The following is a 23,528-nucleotide window of genomic DNA, read 5'->3' as shown; positions in this document are numbered from 1 at the left end:
GGTGCTTGCTTGGTCATCAATAATCGCAGATCCTCTCTACTGGATGGCCTAGTACAATGGGTATGATGTAAACCAGCCTAGTTCACAGCCAAACAGTACTGAGCTGATTTGACCAACATGGTGGAGGAAGATGTTATCTTTTTTAATTTTAATTTATGATAATCATTGAAACAACTGTCTATTTTGTTTAGAGGTTTAGTGAAYRTTCTACATACAAACCTGAAGGGATTGATTGCACGGACTCCTGACAGGTTCTAATCAGAAGACGTTTATTCATATCAGAAGGCAAAATATATATATTGATACAGTAAGCACGAGTCATCCACACGACACACACAGCAYGGTGATTGGGTATACAGTGACAAGCACGCGCTCCAGCTACTAACGCGATTGGTTATGTCCCTTGATACAATTTTCTCATAAGCAGACACTGTGGTTATCTGCTTGGCTCATATTCTGCATTCTTGTTCTGTGTTTCTCATACCACACCTCCTTCTAGTCATAGTTGAAGGACGGGTCACCTAGTTCAGTGTCTAACAAATCCCACACAAACCTATGATCAGCCTGGCTTCCTGAACATGTTCAGTTTATCTGGGCCTCAATATGGTCCCAGCAAAGTTGCTTGTATCATCCGTGGAACAGAATAACTTGGTGAGCATGACTTCCTTTGGTGTGACCAAGCCAGATTAGACTTATTTGATATCCACAGCATAGGACCTAGCTGATATGCTGCTGTGTTCTGCAGACTCCAGAGTATCCAAAACTGCCCTTGGGATAGGTTTAGCTTCCAGATTTGTTTCATAGTATCAAGGATCAGTGCTAGAAAAGGGCAATTGCTAAGTAATTTTTCCTTACCACATCTCTATTTTTCCARTTTAGTGTGATTCTTTGCTGTAGTTACAATAAAATATTGAGTTAGATGAACTTGTATTTGCATTAGACATCATTTTCAGCAATATTACTGAAAAGAMAACTTCTATTGGGTTATGTAGCTATGTACTTAACACCAGTTGTTTCCTGTGATATGTATTTTAAGGACTCTTTTATACTAACAGTAACTCTAGGTGAGCACAGTGATCTTCTCATTCCTACCTACACTTGTTTTCACTCTACTGCTATTACTGAAATATTAATTCTTAACCTTTWACTATTATGCTAATTAATCTGTAAGCTGTTTTCATTTATTCATACACTTTTTGCCATATACTTTATTTTTTAGTTCTGATTTCTTAAAGTGTTTCTAAAATATGAAAAGTTTAGATGTTTTTGTGTATGTACRTATATTTATATTTACTACAAAGTATCCTGCTGGTCAGAACATACATTAGAAGTACAATGGAAAAACAGCTGTAATCTTACACACTCTAAAGCATAACAAGAGTTTTTCAATCCTTTTTTGATAACTGCAGCTATAATATAATACAGTGGCAGAAAAGTAAAATATACACAAAAAATCCATTTCCATGCTAATGGACTCTGTTGTATGAGACTGTTAGCATGCTTTCAGAGAGAAAATAGATGTTATTTAAGAAACTCACTCCTTAGAATAAAGGTGTACATTAAAATTACTATCTGAAAGATTCTAGTCAGCTAAAAAATCTATTTCCTCCTAATGAAACCATTTATTTCTAAGAAGAAAATGCCAATGAGACTAATGACTAGCTAAGAACAGTGGATAACTGTAAAGACTAGGATTTGCCATTTCAAAGCCCTTTAACTAGTTTTACAATAATACTTTAAAAATGAATAATATAAGACCTRGAAATTCTGTGGATGTCAAGTGACAACAATTTCTGCTGGTTTTTGGCCTGTAAGAATGAAATTCTTCTTGAAAAGCCTTTAACTGGAAAAATAATACGGTAGAGAATTTCAGCTGAAAACTGTCATAACCATAGCATAACAAAGAAACAGCGTGTGTGTGTGTGTGTGTGTGTGTGTGTGTGCGTGCGTGTGTGTGCGTGTGTGTGTGTGTGTGTGTGAGTGAGTGAGACTGAGATAGAGAAAGGAAATTGTGTATAGGCACCAGGAGTACTTTCCTAACATTTTTTCCACATTAAATGAAAAGATTAACCGACCTCAGAAGGTAAATGGCACAGTCGCAGCTGCCTGTTGATAAGTTCTACTTTCCAGCAGTTCTGCTCAGTCAGTCCTCCTGCGGTATGGTGTACAATCTATAATAATTTCTTATTACTGGAAGAGTGAGAACAGTGATGTCTTTAAAAGCAGAAGTGGAAGAGGGCTGGGAAATGCAACAGCAGAGTGATTCTTCCAAATGCAAGCTGGTGATTTGCTTTGCAGGATGTGTGTTCACTACCACTTTTATTTGCAATCATTTAGGGAAGTAAATGTGCGCTTCAATAAATGTTCACAGAGAGCAAAGCTATAATAAATTCCAGCAAGAGTGTTTACATTAGAAGTGCTTACAAAACTATTTTGAAAAGTTATATTTTATCTTTCACATGCAATACTAGCAGCTTCATATATTTGTAAATCATATCATTTTCTTCGTAGTTAGAGTATCCACCTGGTGAGTGTTGTGAGAATACAGCTTATCTATGTGGATCTCATCTGTTGAAGTTCTAGTTCACACAGGTGTCTTAAATATTCATGGGAGACAGGTTGGATGCTTTGCTCTTTTAGTTGAATCCCTTGATATTTTTTTGTATATGAAGAGTTTTTCCTTCCCGCATAGTATATTTTGTGGGGTTATTGGATCAGACCTACAATTTAGAAGRAAGAAGGGAGAAGGAATCCAAGCCTATGGATCCTAGTGGACATATCATGTAATCTAGATATCCAGCTCGTCAGTTAGATCAGTATACACGGATGAATGGGTAACAGTAGAAATAATATATAGTAATTATTATTATATAATTATTATTTTGTTATTTTATAATAATATAATAATATAGACTATACAGTAGAGGAATACAGACAATTAGTAGATGGCAAAGGGATTTTGCCAGGGGCTTGAATATTGGACTTAGCCATGTCAAGAAGTACATAAGTCCAAAATTCTAGATGGTCAACACCATCTAGATGGCATAGATTAGTTCATCCATGTCTTAGCTGCAATAGCTAAACTAGACTATCATGAGTATGTCTAGTATGTCTATGCCAATGTGCATTCATCACTCTATATAAAACCAAAAAATCAAATAATCCAATAATCCAATAGGAAGCACAGTTTTCCTATACTTCAATTGCTTATAATTCAAAATTTGCTTTATGCTAGGGCTGCTGATAAACAGCTGAGAGAGGGAGACCGGAAGCATCATCCCATTTTGGCAGAGAACTGGACTTGTGCCAAATTAAAGTGACTGTATAACTATTTAAACACATTGAGCATGATCACTGACCACCCTAAAAGTAATATTTTATTTTTATCTTAGTCATACGCTCACAATGGTTCAACAGTCAGTGGCAAGAGAACAGATGCATCAGGAATGAGAATTCAATGTCAATTTTAGGATGGCACCATTCTTTCAGCAGCCAGATTTAAAATTGCTTAAAGTGATCTGATGTGCTATAAGAATGTCTTCAAAACCAGGCTGTTGATTAGTCTTGAGTTACTTCCTGTTCTTCTTTTCTCTGACAGCACAATACCTTAAAAACTAAACAAACAAACAAACAAACAAAAACCCAGTTGTCTATTTTAATCCAGCATTTAGGACATACCCCAAGGATATGAGATCAGATTCTCACTCCATATGAGTTAAGTGGGATTTTTTSACCTTGAATTCTTCCTGAATGAATTCTGTAAGCACTGGGTAAATGGATATGTATATATGGGAATTTGACTTCCTTCTACTCCTGTTACATGTAAGAAAAAAGTAAAAACAATTGCCTTGTATTATATTTATACCAAAACATAACATATGTGCAGAGCTAGTGCCAACAGAGCTAGTTCCCAAAGCTGAAACAATATATGCATATGAAGGCAATGYGGCACCTGAGCTACTTAACTGTACTTAGAAGAAGAACTGTATTTTCATTTGCTGCTGCTTTAATCATTTATGATGCTTTTGRGACTCAAGCCCCAAGTTATCTCTGTATGGAACTGCACTACACTATATATTTGTGCCAGCCTGACTAGAGCTGTTTCAGCGGTCTTTACACCATATACATTTCATAGAATAAGCATCCCCTTAGAATCCTGACTCAGGGTTGTGAATCTTTAATCGAAAAAAAATGTTACTCTTCATCTTGGAGAAATCTAACTTCCCAACTTCTTCTTTGACRTCTCCTCCTATCAAATAGGGTGTTAGGACAACTTTCAATTTTATCTCAGCTGAGATATTTTTCTTACGGTACCTTTTTCTGTTGCCTGAATAGCATCAGGCTTGTCATCATAGCAAGTGAAATACAGTATATTCACTAATTATATAAACTGTGAATGTATTATTTATATAAAGTATTATTTGGTTTTAATAGAAAGCTTGAGTGATGTGTACTGCTTTGGATAYCACTGACTTATACTGAAAATATCTGACACTTACAAACAAGGAAGAATTGGTTAAGGATGTGAAGGTCAAGGGCATCCTTGGCTGCAGAGCCCATGAGATGGTGGAATTCAGCATCCTGAGAGAAGAGAATAAGGCAAACAGCAGGATCACAGTCCCTGGACTTCAGAAAAGCAGATTTTGGCCTGTTCARGTACATGGAAGAATTCCATGGAACACAGTCCTGGAGAGAAGAGGATTGATTTTCAAGGCTCTCCTTCTCYAAGCTCAAAAATGGTCTATCTTGATATATAGAAAGTTAAGCAAAGGCAACAGGAAAACTGCATGGATGAATAAGTTCCTCCTGATAAAATTCAGACATAAAAAAGAAGCATACAAGAGGTGGAAGCAGGGTAAGATGGCTCAAGAGGACTATAGAGATACTGTCCAAGAATGCAGGCATGGGGTTAGGAAGCCAAAGCTCATATAGTGATTACAGATGTGAAATGAAACAAGGACAGTTTCTGCAGGTGTATCAGCAACGACAGGAAGATTGGGTAAAAGGTAGGTCTGCTGCTGCTGAATGGGGCAGGGTATCTAGTAACACAAGACTTGGAAACGCCAAGGTACTCAGTGCCTTCTTCACCTTATTCTTTTTTCATAAGGCTACCATAAGACCCTGGGCTTCTGACAGCAGGAAGAAAATCTGGATCAAGGAAGATTTACCCTCAATGGAGGAGAATCAAGTTAAGAAATATTTAAAGAAACTGGACATACTTAAGTCCATAGGACAMACCCAAGTGTGCTGAGGGACCTTGCTGATGTCATTGCAAGGCCACTCTGAATATCCTTTGAAAGGTCATGGTGACTGGGACAAGTGTCTGAGGACTGGCAGAAAGCAAATGTCACCCCTATCTTCAAGAATAATGAGAAGGAGGATCTGAGGAACTACAGGCTGGTGGCTGGCCAGCCTCACCTTGATCCCTGGAAAGGTGATGGAGCAAATAATGCTAGATACTATTTCCAGATATGTGAAGATAGGAAGGTGATTTGGATTAATTGACATGGATTTATGAAGAGAAGATTGTGTTCAGTTAACCTGACAGTCATATATGATGAGATGACTAGTTTGGTGGATGAGAGCAGAGCAGTGAATGTTGCTCATCTTGACTTTAGTAAGGCTTTTAACATTGTTTCCCATAACATCTTCATAGTCAAACTGATATAGTACAGACTGATATGTGGACAGTGAGGTGGACTGAAAACTGACTAAACTGCTGATCTTAAAAAGGTTGTGATCAGTGGCATGAAGTCTAGTGGGAGGCCAGTCACTAGTGGTATACCTTAGGGGCTAATACWGGGGTCAGTACTGTTTAACATCTTCATTAATGATCTGGACAATGGGGCAAATTTGAAAAAAAATGATCAAACAGGAACTTCATGAAGTTCAACAAAAGGAAATGCCCGGTCCTGCACCTGGTGAGGAATAATCCCATGAACTAGTACCAGCTAGAGACCGGCTGTAAAGTAGCTTTGCAGATAAAGTCTTGTGAGTCTTGGTGGACAAGTTGGACGTGGGTCAGCAATGTGTCATTAAAGCAAAGAGGTCAACAGCATCCTTGGCTGCATTAGGAAGAGTGATGCAAGTGGGTTGAGGGAGATGATCCTTCCCCTCTACCCAGTACTGATGAGAAAACAGATGAAGTGCTGGGTCCAGTCCTGGGMTCCCCAGTAAAATAGAGACATGGCACTACTGGAGAGAGTCCTCTCATATGAGGAGAGAAAGTGTTCAGCCTGGGGAAGAGAGGGCTCAGGGGTGCATCTTATAAATGTGTATAAATATCTGAAAGAGGGATAATGAAGACAGAGGTGCTCAGTGACAGGATGAGATGCAATGGACACCAACTGAAAAACAGGAAATTCAATTTAAATGAAATTATTTTACAGCTTCCAAATGTATTGGCTAAATTAGATACCATATGCGACTGAGTCAAGTCACAGGTTACTGTTGGTGCAAGTTCATTTTYTTCTTTATTGCTTAGTTGGGAAGTAACTTTTAAAGGTAAGTTTCGACCACTTGAGAAGATGTTTCTTAATATTTAAATGTAGTGTGATGGATCTGTCCTTACCTCTCAGAACATCTGTTCAGACAGAACAATGATTTCTCTTCAGTTTCCATCTGTTTTGATTTAACTTCTGAGATTTCATCCTGAGGTTCTTAGAGYTGAAGTAAGCTTCCCCAAGACTTGCAGATACTATTTTTCATCAGCAGTTAGGAGTTCTCAAAACTGAATTATTTCTTCAGGAAATATAGTTTTTGCAGTCTTTCTGAGTTTACAAGTGTGATTGAATATGATACAGCAAGATATGCATTGTCCCTTTCTTGCAGTCGCTATCTGATTTGAAAAAAAGAGAGCTTATATGCCTCTAACCTCAATCTTATCACTGTGTACATATTTATGCAGTCTGGTTTGGCAGTCGATTGACATCTAACTGAAGAACAAAGGAAGACCCATTTGCTATGATTTATAATCTTTGAAGTCCTCTGTGCATTAGATTGCTTCCCTCTTTTTATCTTTCTGTCTTAACCTTTGAAATAGTTGACATTTTCTAAGTACTAAGATTCTCTGTTAAAACACATTGTCTGACGTTGCTGTGTACTTGTTACCGTTTGGATTCGTGAGAAGTGCTGTTAAATGATTGTTCAGGATGTCCTGCTCACATAATCTCGTGAATGTTTATTATTCAGCTCTTCCCAATTTTGCTGTTAAGCTATGCTGGCAATAAATTTAATTCTTTGACTTTACCTGATATCTTGATTGCCAATGTTAAATCAATTATGTTTACAAAATCCAACCTCTTTAAACTTTTTCATGATCCAATGATCATGATACTATTTTAAAGATACTATTTTTACTATTTTAAAGAAATGAAATACATGCAGCTTAATCTCTTCCTGAGATCATATCATCCTATAATTTACTTATCTTTTCTGCTTTGCTAAAATATTCATTATTACAGAAGCACTAAGAATACAAGGATAAAAAAAAAATACATTGTATTATGCATCTATCCCAAAGTTTTTTGTGTCATGTTCCTGTTGAAAGTCAAGGTGACATTAATATTTAGTGTTAATAGTTATATAATCCATTCTTATTTCTTTCAGCTTTCCTTGAGATCTATCAACTCAAGTTAGATTTTWTTCTCTGCTGGCTCTTGGCTAAGCTTAGCTTGTGGATTTTCATGCAGCTTCCAGTGGAAAAACAAAAGCTTTCAAAAGATCACTTAATAACTTCCATATTGCTGAATGATGCTGTCAATTCCAATGCTAATATCCCCAGGAACTTCTTTTATTCTCTGCCAAAGGCAATAACTCCCAAAGTTCTTGTCAAAATGTCCTCTGTAGTTCATTTTCCCCAATGACTTAGGAGTACTTTTTTTTTTTTTTTTTTTTTTTTTTTTTTTTTGAAATTATACGTGAACTCCATCAACTTTAGGGTGAATCGTACCAACTCCTTGATATAAGTCATCAGAATTATGATAATTACAATGTAAATTGCAAACAGTCAAAAGATGTTTTTACCTTTATAAGATGCTTTTGCAGCTGGCAGGCAGAGGAAAAATCATTATATTTCACTGGTCTTCGCTGTCACTTACAACTCTTGGAGTAATAATACCTATTTTGGGTGAAATTTATCTCCTCTAAAGACAATTTATCTCCAGCCTTACAGACATTTGTTATGCATGACATTTTTTTCTTATACTTGTCAAACTTACTCCTTTTTAAATTTATTAGAATCATGTATTAAATTATCTACTGAATAATATGTATCCTGATACATATATGTATATATTTAAGGACAGTGCTGTAGTGGATACAAAAAGGGCACAGAATCAAACCTTGGGTGGAGAACTGTGAATTTACTTTTTTTCTAAATTGTCAATAGAAAGTCTATGCATATGTTGAAAATTAGATGTTAAAAAATGGCATTAATTTCTACTTATTGCTATGGTGTCTAAAAAAATGTTGAATAAAATCCTATCCTACTATAACTGTTGGCAAAACTCTTGTTATCTTCATTACATTTTGGAATTACCCTATCTGTGCAATTTTTCCGAAGTGATTAAGTGATACACAATGGYACCCTTAATATTGTTATTATTTAATGATGAAATGCTAATGCAAGGAAAGGATCATCCCGTATTAAAAACAAAATGCATTTTTGACTTTTTAAGAAGGTTAAATTAATAATATTTGCTTATGATACTAGTATAATGTCTATTAGTCATACACTGTTTTCAAAAAATTATTCAATTTTAGAACTGTTCTAAAGATCATATATCTTACTTAGAGATCAAAAATACATGTATGGATTAAAACTGGCTAATAAATGGGAAATTTGGATTAAAATCAGGCCATTAGAATAGGGACTGGCCAAAACCAGACACAGCCCAGTCTTGATTAAGGTCCCAGTTGAAACTGAAGAACTATTGGATTTTATTTAAGGAGAAGAAAAGAAAACATACTAAACATACTGTATCAATAAGATCACTTTGCAAGATTCCTTTTTTCAAAGAGGAGGCATGGGTACTTTGCATAAAGTAAACGTTTGAAAGGGAAAGTATTAAGACACCATCAGCAAAACACCCAGAGGCTGATGACAACCTTCATCAAGTAGAGACAATTAAGGGAGTCACTGAAATAGAGAATTATTCCTGATAGTTCTTAGACTGTAAAAATTGTGACCTAATTAAAACAGATCCCTTGCACATCATCTCTTTCATTTGTACCTAGCATAATGTTTGCTGTGGTCCTAAGCCCACTGAGAACTCATTCTGCATGGCGCTGAAAAGATTAGAGCTAGTTAAGAAGTAGTATCTGGGAGGATTCTCAGGATATGTTGACTTGTGTGAAGCTTTCCTCTGATGGAAATTTTGTGTGCAGCATGACAAGATACMCCTGGTAGCTGATTAAGTAAAGCTTTATAGAAATGCTTTTTTCTAGACATAGATGTTCATAACGTGAAATTCTGAGGGCTTATTTCCCCTYTCCTATCTATCTTTCTTCACTGTAGCATCCTGTGTGGTGTCCCTTTTGAATACAAGGAGAGATTGCCTGTAGAAAAAATTTACTCTTGCATATTTTATTTACCTATTTATTAYAGGTCTTTAGTAAGCCCTCGAGCATGGATTTATTTTCTCTGCTTCCTGGGAAATGTTGTGCAAGATGTGTGTTATGACTGTGTTCATTTTGCGAAGCTCGGTTATGTTGTTTCATYGGTACTAACACTTTTGTAATCTATCTAATACCTTTTAGTCTACCATAAATGATATTTTCCTGTCATATTTAATGCTAACATGGTTCTCCCAAATAGAAACCAATTTCTTTACCTGATACAATAATGCTATATCTAAAATGTTGAGAAGAGGGAATTCTTTATTTTTGTGGAATAAAGCGTTGCAAATTTGACTATACCCTAACAGGACTGATACTTATGTTGTGTTAACTTCAAAACATCATTTCAGGCTGTTCAAGGTGTTGAGCTGGGAAAGTCAGCAGTTTTTCTTTCCAACAAGTTGCATTGCTATTTTCTGGTATGAATATTTTCCCATACGAATTCTAATCCTTTAGGTACACTTATTTCAATGGAAGCAGAATTTCAAAGATTAACTCAGTCAGGTACAACCTGTATCAGAACTGTGTGAAACTGCAAATTTGAAATGTGTTCAGCGAAGGGAAATAAATTGCTTTAAGTTCACTCAAAGCTGTACACACTAAGTTTTCTACAGATCATGCCCTTCCTAAAGGAATCCTAAAGGTTAAGTGACTTAATTTGTATTGCAAGCATTTCATGCAATCCTGAGTAGCAGTTAAGCACTTAAACATTTCCTTGAAACCTGCTGCTTTTGTCTGCATAACCTAATGTCTTATCCCTGCTTGCCTAGGCTGACTGAGTGCATCAGACAGGGAATCTGGCAGCTGACTCTTCCTCAGTTTGGAAGTTAAGTAAGCAGAAATCATCACAGTGTATGCACTGAAGGTTCAAATTAGCTAATCTCTTTTGTGCTTATTTCTTTAAATTCTGTATCTTTTGTATTAAAGGACAGGATAATCTGAGTTGAATGGTAATATACAAAACTAGGTTGGAAAACTCCAAAAAGGATTTGGTTTTGTCTGTTTTTGAATGCTTTCTTCCTCTGGTAAAATCAAAATCACAGAACCTACCTAAGCCTTTCTCAGAATGGTTTCTTATCCTATTCTTCACTCCCAGAAATGAAAAAGCTATGTGAAAAATAATTCTGACAATATTCTTGTCTATGAGAATAAAGTTCTTCTTGAGATCTGAATGCTCAAACAAAGATAGYCTGGTTCAATTCAGAGACTAGGCAAAAATATTTGTTCATTTTCAAAGTAATTGAAACATTGTAATCAGAAATGGTTTTGAACAGGCTTAACAAGGACGATCACTCAAGCTCCATCCCAAAGAGGTCACATCTTTTTCCTGTTATGCTTGGCTTCTGCAGTGTTGCAGCTTCCCCTTAGCACATGCCAGGAGAGCCAGATCTGCTTGCTTTGGGTTGCTTTTTTGCATAATGTTTTCTTTCTGAGTAGTTAGTAAAGATCAAGTTGTATTCATCCTGGGACATTATTAGAAGATTATTCATCTTCAGATTTTTCTTTCCAATGCAAAGGAGGAGAAGGTGATGATATTCCAAACATATTCACAAAATCACAGAATGGTTGAGGTTGGAAGGGACCTCTGGAGATCATCTGGGGTCAGGCAGGGTCAGCTAGAGTGTGTAAGACAGGGYTGCATCCAGGTAGGTTTTGAATATCTCCAGAGAAGGAGGCTCCACAGCCTCTCTAGGCAACCTGTTCCAGTGCTCTGTCRCTCTCACAGAAAAGTTGTTTTTCCTCACATTCAGCTGGAACTGTCTGTGTTTCAGTTTGTGCCCATTGCCTCTTCTCCTGTCGCTTGACACCACTGAAAAGAGTCTGGCCCCATCCCCTTGACACCCTCCCTTAAGATATTTGTAGATACTGATAAGATCCCCCCTCAGTCTTCTCTTCTCCAGGCTAAACAGGCCCAGAYCTTACAGCCATTCTCAGAGGGCAGATGCTCCAGTCCTCTGATCATTTTAATAGCCCTATGCTGGACTCTMTCCAGTAGCTCCATSTCTCTCTTGTMCTGGGGAGCCCAGAACTGGACACAGTGCTCAAGATGTTGCCTCCCYAGGGCTGATCAGAGGGGCAGGATCACCTCCCTCGACCCGCTGGCAACAGTCTTCCTAATGCACCCCRGGAKACCATTGGCSTTCTTGGCCACAAGGGCACATTGCTGGTTCATGGTCTACTTGTTGTCCACCAGCAGGTCCTTCTCTGCAGAGCTGCTTTCTAGCAGGGCAGCCTCCAACTTGTACTGGTGCATGGGGTTATTCCTGCCTATGTGCAGGACCCTGCCTTTACCTTTTTTGAACTTCATGGGGTTCCTTTCCACCCAGCTCTCCAGCCTGTCCAGGTCTCTCTGAATGRCAGCACAGYCCTCAGGTGTGTCAGGCACTCCTCCCAGCTTGGTATCATTTGCAAACTAGAATTCTGTATTTATTTGGACAGGATACTTTAGGAAGGCAACAGCCCCAAGGTAGGTTAGACTGATTTTCTACTCCCTACAGTTCATTTTAAATGTGTGATGTCTTTCTCTGAGAATWCAGGGCTTGATTTAATACTGTTTCATACAATTCTTGTTTAGGAAYGAATTTGACATGGAAAGACAGAGAAAATAGTTTTTTTCTCTGCTCTCCACCAGCCTCTGCACTTTCAAATCACATTTGTTCCCATGAAGAGCATTGTGTAGGGTCAAGAAAAATGGGAAATCACACTTTAGACTTGAGATGTTTCATGTGGCTTGCTATTTCTAGACTGCTGTCATAAATTAACAGATGATACTGAGCTCCTGGACCATCCAGCACAAGGCTAAGAAGATAACTAGGGAACTGGAGSTATGAGGAAAGGCTGCGAGAGTGGGGCCTGTTTAGCCTGGAGAAGAGAAGGCTGAGAGGGGTTCTTGTCAATGTGTAGAAATATTCTGTGGTTCTCTAATCTGACTATGCATAACTGCAGATACACCATTTTTGGAGCAATCTGTTCAATAGAAACTTTCTTTCTGGTTTCCAAGTTTGTAAATGTTTATTGTGAAATTAACAGATCAGGGCTGATAAGCAGTCTATTTAGCATTGTAATAACAACAAAAATTTTACTTTCTTCAGAAAGAATTGTCATTTAACTGTGCAATTAAGGACATCCATTGGAGATTAATAAAACCTTACATAGGATTTTAACTAAGGCTCATTAAATCCTTGTGGACCTCTCCTGTTCTTTTGGGTAGTTTTGGTGATCTCAGCCTCTTGAAGAATGACTTCTTGAAATGATCACTCAGAACTGGCCTTTTCCTTTCTTTCATTTTCTAGACTCAGGCACTGCTGCCAGCTTTAAGAATTTTTCATTTACAGGAGCCCGTGAATTTTTCTGTAGAACTTGTTTAGCTGATGAACAGGCAGCAAACAGTGACTATTTGAACTTTTCACTGGGGAAGCTGAAATCCAGGAACCAATCAAATTTGTGAAAGCTTTTGACCGTTTCTTCCATTTAATTGACCAAATCTATCTGGAAGGAGTACATTAAAAGCTACAGAACATTTGCTCTGTGTTGGACAGCATTATACCTTTCATGTCTGTAGTGTGAGGTATGGTTGACAGGTTTAATTGTTCCCAGACTCAGCATTCCTCATTAGTTGCATTCAGTGCTGTGTCTTTTATGGCTGGTAGATTATTTGACATGATTTGGCATTGCAGAAATTGTCATTTCCAAGCTGCTGCTGAGAGACTGCAAATGATTTTTATTGTCTAACACCCACAAATTTATACTTTCACATCCTTCTAACCAGTCTTAATGAACCTTGCTTAAAAAGGAAAATCTGAGCATGACTATCTGCTCCCTGTAATTTCACACACATTATCTTAAACAAATGGGAGTGTCTGGAGACTTGTACAGTGCAGGTGCCATAGAATGTCCAAGATCTCATTGATTACAGTAAGGTAAGTTTAAGGGGGTTTTGTTCTGTTTYGTGTTGTTTTTCGTTTTTTATTTTATTTTATTTTATTTATTTATTTATTTTGAACAGCCAGACAGCACTGGCCTGTGTCCGGTTCCTTGTTTCTACATTCTTTTTTTTGGAATTGGACTTACCTTTACGAACAATTTTTTACAGAAAGATGAACTAGCATTCAGACTGTGTGCATACAAGACTGATTTCATGATGCTGCCTTAATGGGTCCAGAAAAGTGATTAATAAATATAGTATCATATGAACATGGTCTTTACCAGCAACCTATTTTGGTGTGCTCACCAGTTCTTCATATTTCCTGTATTTGAATCAGCCAGCAACCTACTTTTGAGGTATCATTATGGCTTCCCTTCTATAATTGCCTTCATTTTGTTGACCCTCTATTTTCCTAACAATCATTTCTTTCGACTCCCCCATGTCACAACTATTGATAGTTAAATATTTTACTAAATACTTCTGGTCTGGACGTTGTTCCTCTACTTCTCTTTGGGAGGTGTTCTTGATTTCATTGCCACTGCCCTGAGTTTCTAGTTATCTCATATGACCAGGATTAATTTTTCATCATTGTTTTATGTGACTGTGCAGCTGTTTTGAAGCATATGTAATGGCCATACATTTCTGGATCCTGTGGTATTCAAGTGTATGTCAAAACTTGAAAAACCTACCTGAATTTTCTTGATTAGTTCCAATCTYTTAGTCACCTTTCAGGAACTTGAATAGTTTGCTACAATTACAGTGAAACATCTGTCTTTAAAAATGATAGGTTTGTCTTAGTCATTCCCAGAAACAGGTTGTGATTTAATGAGGTTGGAGATTTTTCTGTAGTTGATGTCTGAGTAGCTGTGCACTTTATGGTGTTCCATATGCATGTTCAGCYGATTCATGGCCTGCAGGTATGACTTTTGGCTTGCTCTATGCATACTGCTTTATGTAAGTATGAAATGTTCGCTTGTCTCAATGTTAGCCCCTACATTGAGTTCAGGGCCATCTTACATTCACATCTCACCCCACAAGCTGGCAGAAAGTGGTAGGTCCCTTTAGCACTGGATCCTTGATTCCAGAGTATGCATTGTTTTCTTGGATGGAGCAGCTTCCCATCAAAGTCTTTTGAGGTTATTTGGGGACTTCCAAAGGGATGAAAAGCAATTGTATCACACTGATAAAGCTTGTTTCCTGTTCTATAGAACTGTAATCTGGAAGGCAGTCTGTGTTTTGGTCTGCTCACAGCACTTTTGTTTCACTTACCAATTCATTGCATCTCTGATGGTCGAGATTGAGAATTCARTGGTGTTTTTTCTGGATGCTTTCTTCGCAGGATGGATGTGCAGAATACAGAAAAATAGTTTACCAGTCCCATAAATTACGGAAATTCATTTATTTCTCGTGATGTGTCTCAGCTTTCAGTTTCAAAATAACCAACACAAGAGACTTCAAGTCTCCCAGTTTCAGCTTCTCAGCATGCAGACTGTTCGTGGAACATGGTTAGGAGTCATTTCATTTTGCAGTTGTGGTTCTGGAKGTCTTCTTCCTTGTCCTCTGTTTCTCTTACAATAAAAATGCCACCAACAGTTTTAATTCCTAGGAGATCCTTCACTATCCTTGCAACAGCCCAGTTTTGGCCCTAATTTTATCTGACTTTACCCGAATGAATTCTTAACATATGAGGTTGTTAATGCATTTGTCTTGAATAAAATGGATCTCATTCCCTTGGTTATTGTTAGTAAGCAGTTGAAATTACGTTACAGCTAGACTCAGATTAGCCTTTGGTCTGATATTATAGTTGAATAGCTGGAAGTCACCTTCTGTAGCACAACTGAAGGGGAATCTTGGACTTTCTAAACTCACTCCCGAAATTTGCTTCACTGGAAACCTCTACATCTCCATTAATAACATATAGTCAGACAATCTCTGGTATGACATGTAATATGTATTTCTTTAAGACTGCATAGGCTGCTTTGATATTAGCTTAGCTGCTTCTGTGAATCTCATATACCCAAATGAAAAAATCAAGGTCAAGGTCAGCTCAGTACCCTTTTCAGAGGATTCCCCRCTTTCTTAGCTCCTTCCTAAAAATATCCTGACATTACTTTCTATGTGGGACTTGTAGGCAGCCTGAACTCAGTCTGAGTTCAGATAGCTGACAGGACCATTATGATTGTACAGGATCATGTTTCCTATACAAATTTGTTTTCCAGGATACCTACACTGAATTGTGATTTTGTATTTTCTATCACTTATACTTTTTGAATCTGTCTAAGACAAACTAAGTTCTTTCTGTATGCTGGCTGTGTGGTAGTGGTGGCTTTGATCTCACTGCTGGATGGTTTAGTGACCCTTCTTAATTAGAAATATTTTCCTATGGATAAATCTGCTTTTTTTCAATAATATATCACATTCTATAACATGGAATCTTTCATGTCTCCAAAGTTTAACAGGGATCCTCCTACCTGCGGCTTGTGCTCCTCCCTAGAAGTTGTGAGCAGGTTGCCTGGTCTAGTGCAGAGCTCCATAACCTTTCCAGTGTTAGAGTGGGATAGCCTTCCCCAGGCTCAGAGCAGGACAGTCAGATTCATACAATCGATATGAAAATGCATGTGATCACCACTGATGTCCCACAATTAAATTCTTATTTGATGAAGTTCTGGTAGCTGTTATGTTTGTGTATATATCAAAATGAAACTTTTTGAACTGACAGAATGGTAACTGAATAACTCGTTTTCCTGGTAAAGTGTACTTTCAAGATTTCTGGTCCCAATCTTACTAAACCAAGATGTGAACAGTAGTTTTGTTTTCTTGATCCAGAGAGGCTGTAAATTGCTTTTAGATCTTTACAGTAATGCAATATAACTTTTTATAAAAAAATCTTTCTTGCACCTATAAAAACAAGATTATAAACATATAATAGATGCATTTACAGCTATTTATGTTAATAATATTTCTTATGAGATATTTGCTTATTTAGACTATAACTTTCACTCAAATACTTTTYGACTTTAAATGAAAATAAAAAAATTTTTATCTTCACCATTAAAAAGGGTGCCAGGAAATATCTCATGATATCATGGTAATATGGTATCTCATGATACCAGTTGCAAATTTTTATATTGAAAGTTCTTTGCATTGCTTGGAAATTAAACATATTGTAGTATGTCTTTTAAAAATTCTTTAATACCTTATACCTTATACTTAATACCTTATTCTGTTATTACCATAGCTAKTCTTGATATTTGCCAAAGAAATATATGAATGTTTGTAATGAAACAGCCTCTAAAAATCACATKTTAGTAATATTAAACATGAAATTTTGAAGTTAAAATATTTTAAAGTCAAAATGTATCAGAAGTATTTATCTTTCCACCCTACTTTAAATAGAACGTGTCAATATTTTATCTAGAAACTTTTATAGCTAAAACTTATTTTATTTATTATAATATATTTAAATAGTTTTAAAAGTCAGAGATTAACATGTTTTGAACTCATTTAATTAACTTTTTCTATCCCCCCAAATTATTATTTTTCAAAATTCCCTAACAGAAATTTACATTTGAACATTACAATGTTTTAAGTGCCAAATCAGGATGTGATTTGTTAGAATGCATTTTTTATGAAATTACAGTTTTTGTTGATTTTTTTGTTCCATTTTGGAAGAGACTACTGACTCAAAATTAAATATTCTCTTGCCAAACAAAAATTTGACTATCATGTAATTTAAAATAGAAAGGATAGTGCTTCCATTCCTGTTTTTAATTCATAGTTCCATGAAATCTGTGAAACTCTTAAAATGTTTACCACATTCCACATTGAAATTTGGAGAATGATATCCAATGTTTTCCACTTTCCGATCTATTTAAAGACATGTTTTGAGAAGTCAGGAATGGTTTGAAAATTTATATGTGTTTCTAGACTCTCTGGAACGTATAACCTTCAGCTGTTGAGTGAGGCCCAATGTTACTARCAGAGACAGAGTGGAAGAGGAGCATTGCTCATGCAGTGGAAGTCTGAGCATGCTTCCTTTACAGTAAGCTTAGAAAATTTAGATCCTTCAGCTAAAGTTCTCAACTTGTGCATTGAGAGGAGTTAACTGGTTGGAAGTGACAAGGAAAAGGATGTGCCTTAAGCCTAGATACTTTCAGAGCTAGGGGCATCTAGCCATCTGGCAGTCTGAATTTGCATAACCTGTAATCACCTGAGCAGTGACTTTGACATAGGCCTACTCTTCCCAAGGAACCTGTTATTGCTAGGCTATGAAATCATTCTCTCTGTATCTCTCCGTGTATTTGGAAGAATAAATATTTCTGTCTTCCTTGAACATCCACTCAGGAAGGACAGATGGAGCACTCTGCATGCAGGTCACATGGTTGCATAAGAGGCTATTCCCTGTGATGGGTCAAATTCCTTCTGATACAGTCATTTGGACACATTCCTCGTGAAAGCTATTACCTTTAAATTGATGGATTAAGTCAAATTGCTAGCATCATTAGTACCATTGCCAACTACACCTTTTCCTGCTATATTTTGTGGTAACTTTGTCTGGTCAGGAGAGGAGACAGTATGGATAAATGAAGACCTCCATTATATCTCTCATACATGGGAAGAAGACATGYACTAAACAGGTCAGTGCTGTTAGGATAATGGTGGAGACTGAATTTGAAGGACATGTAGACTTTTATGGATATTATCCTCTGGATATATAGGTGTCTACAAAGTTAGGGAGGGAGTTTGAGAATGTCAGTGATGCCAGAAGACCTAGCTTCCCATACTGTGATTTCTTCAAAAATAACACAGAGATAATACCTACCTCAGTGGTCAGTATGGTAATTCCTTAATATTTATTACATCATGAAATTCCAAGATAGAAGGAACTTTACAAATACAAGATCATTATTCAACATATCATTTGTTTCTGTGCAAATGCTTTTCTGGACAAATAGTCATATACATTATGAGAGTACAGGTTGAAAATAACAACTTTGGTAGATGTCCTAAAGTTAATTCATAAAGATGTCCTAGTATGATGTTAAAATATTCATCTATATTTTAGCGTTGTGCTAGTCATTCCATCTGAGAGAATTTTAGGAAATATGCTTATCACTAAGTTCAGCAATTTAGTTGAAACTCACTGCATAAAAGGTATCTTCTTACTATTCTTATTTACTTCCCAGTTAGCTGCTCAGAATTTCACCATTATGCTGTTAATAGAATAAGGAATAAGAAGAAAGAAAAAGAGAAAATGTAAACTGAAGGGGGGAAAAATGCCCAGAACAAATTGTGTCTCTGAATGCAAAAGAATTGGAATTGTCTTCAACTCTGTTTCACAGTCCTAATTTTTCACTAACATGAAAACTTCAAAATTTTTTCTTATAAAGAGAGATTATTGTACATTAGACTGCCAGCCACTCAATGTTCTTATGTGTTCTAATTAGTGTTCTAATTTAGATTGCTTCTGTGACACTGTATGACATCTCATAYAGGTTAAACTTTAAAAACTCAAATACTGAAGATATATCAATAGAACAGTTTCAGCCTAAATGCTGCTTCTATAGTGCTGGCAAAAAACACAGGCTGATGAAGCTTTCCTAATTTCTTTCTTTTTTTTTTCTTTTTTTCTTTTTTATTTTGGAGAGTATGTTTTTGCATCTTTCAGCTGTTTGTGTCTGTATGTGTGCTTGTGTGTATGYGACGTACACTAAGGTAACCCCTTTCCATTTCCCTGGTAAACCAGTGCTCGATATACATTACAAAATAACAATTTCGTTTCGTCTAAATAATTCTATTGCCTTTAGTCAACTTGAAAACATTGTTTATTTGTGTGTAACAACACAGCCCACTGTGAAACCTAAACCACAAATTTAATGTACTGGAACTGGGTATTAAACAAGTTATCAACTAATCAACTAATCAAATTGTTGAATAAGTTTATTTTCCTCCAAATATCCCAAGGCATCCACTTCTCTTTCTCTGTACAACTATTGTAGGTTTATTTCTCCTGTTTACATTTAACTATTAGGCTGACAAAAAGCTTAATTAAACTTCAGCTATAGTTTAGCAAAGCTGTAGCAATATTTTTAACTAAAATAATTAACATTATGAACAAAGCTGATGGTGTCATGAGAAATAAAAAAAAGTTATGAAAACTTTTCATGTTTCTGGGCAATTTAAATAATGAATTTTAAAAATGTAGCATCATTTCCTAAAAACAGAAAATGATGCAAACAAAGAGATTTTTTTTTCTTTTTATGAGCGGATGGAAAAAAAAATAACTGAATTCCTAATTCAGAATTATGATAGATGCTAACAGTAATTTTAAAAGCTATAATAAGGCTCATGAGGATGATATTCTATATTCAGAAGTTTGGTGTGATCTTCCCTATGATATGGAATTTTATATTTTAAAATACCTTTTACTAGATTTGCTCATTACAGAACAAAATATTGTTTTAGTAATTCAATGCTTGCAGTTATATTTTAGCAATTTAAAAGAAAAAAGATCAAAGTATCAAGACAATTAGATGATCCCATGAAATAATCATTGGATATGTTTTCAGGTATGTTCCCAGTAGTATGTGGAGGGATTTAGCAGCATGACTTCTCATCTTCTCGTAAGTTTTGCTGAAACTCACATGACCGTATCACTGCTAAGMTACAGTTGAATGTTAGTCTTCATGCTTTTCTCTTTTTGCTAGCTTTCTGGTATAACTTACTGAATTAAGAGATTTGGTTATCAAAGAGAACCATCTTCCATTCTGCAATAGAGTACATCACACAAGTAAGACACTGGAACCGTGAAATATAGTAATATTTTAAAGATAGCCTCCTTCACAATAGCTCTTGCCACATGCAAGTAACCCCAGATTAAATCAAATCAAAGTACTGTGGTACAACAGTAAGGCTTTTTAAAACTCTCTCACTAGAAAAAATCCAATTAGCTTTGGAAATTACTATATTTTTCAGCAAAGATTATTTGATTTGGATCTTAATCTTTTTAATTATAATAAAATGGTAGTGTTTATTAATGTATTACAATGTTTGTACRAGAACAAGGTGTGACTTACAAGTTAAAATCCTAATCTGTAACCTAAAACAAGAATATGTTTTCACTTTCAGTTGATGAAGACAAAGTACCTGAAGAAGAAGATGATATGGAAAGAACTGTGTATAAAGCAATTTTTTGTAGAATGATGATCTGAGATTTAATGGATAGCTGAAAATCCACAGTTGTTCAATAGTGGTAATGCAAAATTGCAAGAAAAGGAGAAATGTATAATGAATTAGATGCATAGAATATGACAGATTTAGAGAAAACAAAGCACCAGTGTTAAAGTCTAGCAAAATATTTTTAAAACAGTAACATTAATGTCAAAAGAGGATAATTTTCTCATTCATACAAAACAAAATGAAAGTTCTGTGCCCTACCATATAACATATATCACCTTGTATCAATGAGAATTCTATGTAGCGTCAATCTTTAAGTTCATATTTGTCTTGTTGCTATTAAAAGAAATTGTCCAATATTTCTCTGTAGATGTTAATTTACATTTTGGCAGCTGGCCTTCAGTAAAAAAGTTTGATGTTCTTCCTTTGGATAAGACTTTGTCATTTATCCTCAGGAAAGTAAATAGCATTCTAATGGCTTTCATTTTTTAGAGTATCCTTACAAAAAGAAGGAAGAAGTAGACACAGACRAAACCTGACCTTTCCAAAAAATATTTAAACTACTTTTTGCTCTATTGAACTGGTTCTAATGATTCAAAATATGAATTCTAAGAGCGGATTACCACATTTATTTTTAAAGAAGAGTTCACTGAAAACTTCAGAAAGCTTTTCACAAACATTTTTGAACAATTTCAAGAAATGAGGAAGAGTACACATGGCTATAAAAAAATATGCTGTGTTATACAAAATCCAAACTTACATAAGTCAGCCTTTTAGCATCTTTGATTCAAAATAATTTTGATCATAGTTGATTATAAAGAGAATTTTTTACAAATAATTTCATGAAATATCCTTCTGTTTTATATATAGAAATGTCAGTATTCTATTAATTTATACTCTCACACTTTTTTAGGAAAGAACCTAAGTCTGGCTTTTTTTTTTCCTTGAAGTAGGTTCATTTTCAAACATTTTGTAAAAGATGAGTTAAATTACATATTTTTGAATATGTATTATACATATCTCCATTTTCTTAGACCCACTGAAGTGTAACACACACAAACAAAATCAAAATTTTTTGAGAACATTTATAGGTATACTCTGGGTGGTCTTGTGTTGGGATTCAAATTGAACATAATTCTACAATTGTTCTAATTTTATTAAAATTAATGAAATTTCATCCTCATCTGACACAGGCGAACAGCACACATTTTATTCTTCTGCAGAAATTATATGCTATTAATGTTATTATTTTTGTTGAAACTGCTCATTGATTAATCCATTTGAAACAGTATTATCTACACTATTAAATGTACATGATTACTTACCTTGTATAAGTATCTATAGAGTACAATAGAGTGGTAAGTACAGATTTTGTTATAAACATTACAAATACTAGCTATAGGCAATTTGGGGTAACCTATTTCAGCCTTCCAATCTCTCAAGAAGAAAGCTGTGAATAAACCAAAGTATACTAGCTTCTGAGAAATTAGAAATTAGAAAGAATTTCTGAGAAATTAGAAATTAGAGTGGGAATCCCTTTACTTAGCTTTAGCCCCCTGCCCTCCGCTATTCCTGCAGGCTTCTACTGGTGCTAATATAGACAGGTAATTTTCTTAATTTGAACAGTACGGGTTGGATTCATCTCATCTATAGGTACCTGTGGTATCTATGTTTATATCTGAAATTTGTCAATGTAAAGTCACCTTTTTGTAATCAATGGAGGTAAATAAGCATTATTCCACAAAGATGAACAGGTGATGACTTGCTGTTTTCAGCTCTTATCCAGAAATTTATATCTGCAAAACTTTGGTTTGCCCTGCAGTGTCCTATGTTCTCTGGTTACAAATATATGTGATTGTAAAAGTTCCCTTGGTACCTCAACTCTGCTTTTGGCATATGCGTTAATGGTAATGCCGACTTGTGACCCATTGACTTACCGAATTCCCAGAGCAAGAATAGTTGTCTTCCCACTTAGCTTTTGCTCCTTTCTAGGTAGGTGTAGATGTAGGTGCAGATCTAAGGTAGTCATTGTAGGTTTCATTTTAGTCAATAGACTAAGAAATTGTACAGAGTAATTATCTGTTCTGTTTTATAGTGAGATTTTAAGCTAAAATTCATACCCTTAAAGTGAGCATAAAGGGAGTCTGGGCAACTAGCTCAGATGAAGATGGTTCCTCTACCTGGCATGAGTAATATAATAATTACAGTTCAGTGACTTTAATTTATCTGAGTACTGTAATATCTAATTCAAAGTATAATTCCTTTATCTTGACAGATGAGTCTTTCGATATGATAGGTGGGGCTTTTGCTTTTTTTTTGTTGTTGTTTTATTTCAATACACAGTTAATCCCAAGAAAGGCTTATTCACAGCAGTCAACCTCTCCACATTGCTTCATTGAGGGAAAAAAAAAAAAAAAAAAAAAAGGCCATGACTGAAAAAACACATATTTCCTTCTAATACAGTTGTCTGCAGTGGCAAGTCCAAGTGAGTTTGGGTCTACATTGTACCCATACATATAGTAATATTTAGAGTTTTTTTTAAGAAAGAGTCAAGCAAAAGGTAGAAAAAAAAGATCTCTTCTACAAAGAGAGAAGAAGCTATTTTAAAGTCTTTAATCATTTGCTTACTGTTTAGTACTTGGAAAATGGAGGATGCCTGAGAAAATTAGAGCTTATATGTGCCTTACAGTCACTTAAGTAAAATGAAATGTTTTCATTCATGCCTGTAATCTGAGAAAGCAGTGAGCATTTCTACGTTCTAGAAATTTGCTGTTTGAGGAATAAGGAATTCAAACTCCTATTCCTACAT

The 23,528-nt window shown here is 35.7% G+C and overlaps 1 long non-coding RNA gene across 1 annotated transcript; it reads left to right on the top strand.

The window, feature by feature from the left end:
* The first annotated feature begins 499 nt into the window (after positions 1 to 499).
* Positions 500 to 21,078, top strand: LOC146588119 (uncharacterized). The gene is made up of 3 exons (XR_014897489.1): positions 500 to 651; positions 20,113 to 20,166; positions 20,672 to 21,078. It is a non-coding gene; the product is annotated as an uncharacterized LOC146588119 (long non-coding RNA).
* The last annotated feature ends 2,450 nt before the right edge of the window (positions 21,079 to 23,528 follow it).

The sequence above is a fragment of the Rhea americana genome, unplaced genomic scaffold (genome assembly GCF_003343005.1).
Source record: "Rhea americana isolate MKP2758 unplaced genomic scaffold, rheAme1 scaffold_54, whole genome shotgun sequence".
Taxonomy (NCBI): Eukaryota; Metazoa; Chordata; class Aves; order Rheiformes; family Rheidae; genus Rhea; species Rhea americana.
The sequence above is the reverse complement of the archived record's forward strand: the minus strand, read 5'-3'. Positions and strand labels throughout refer to the sequence as shown.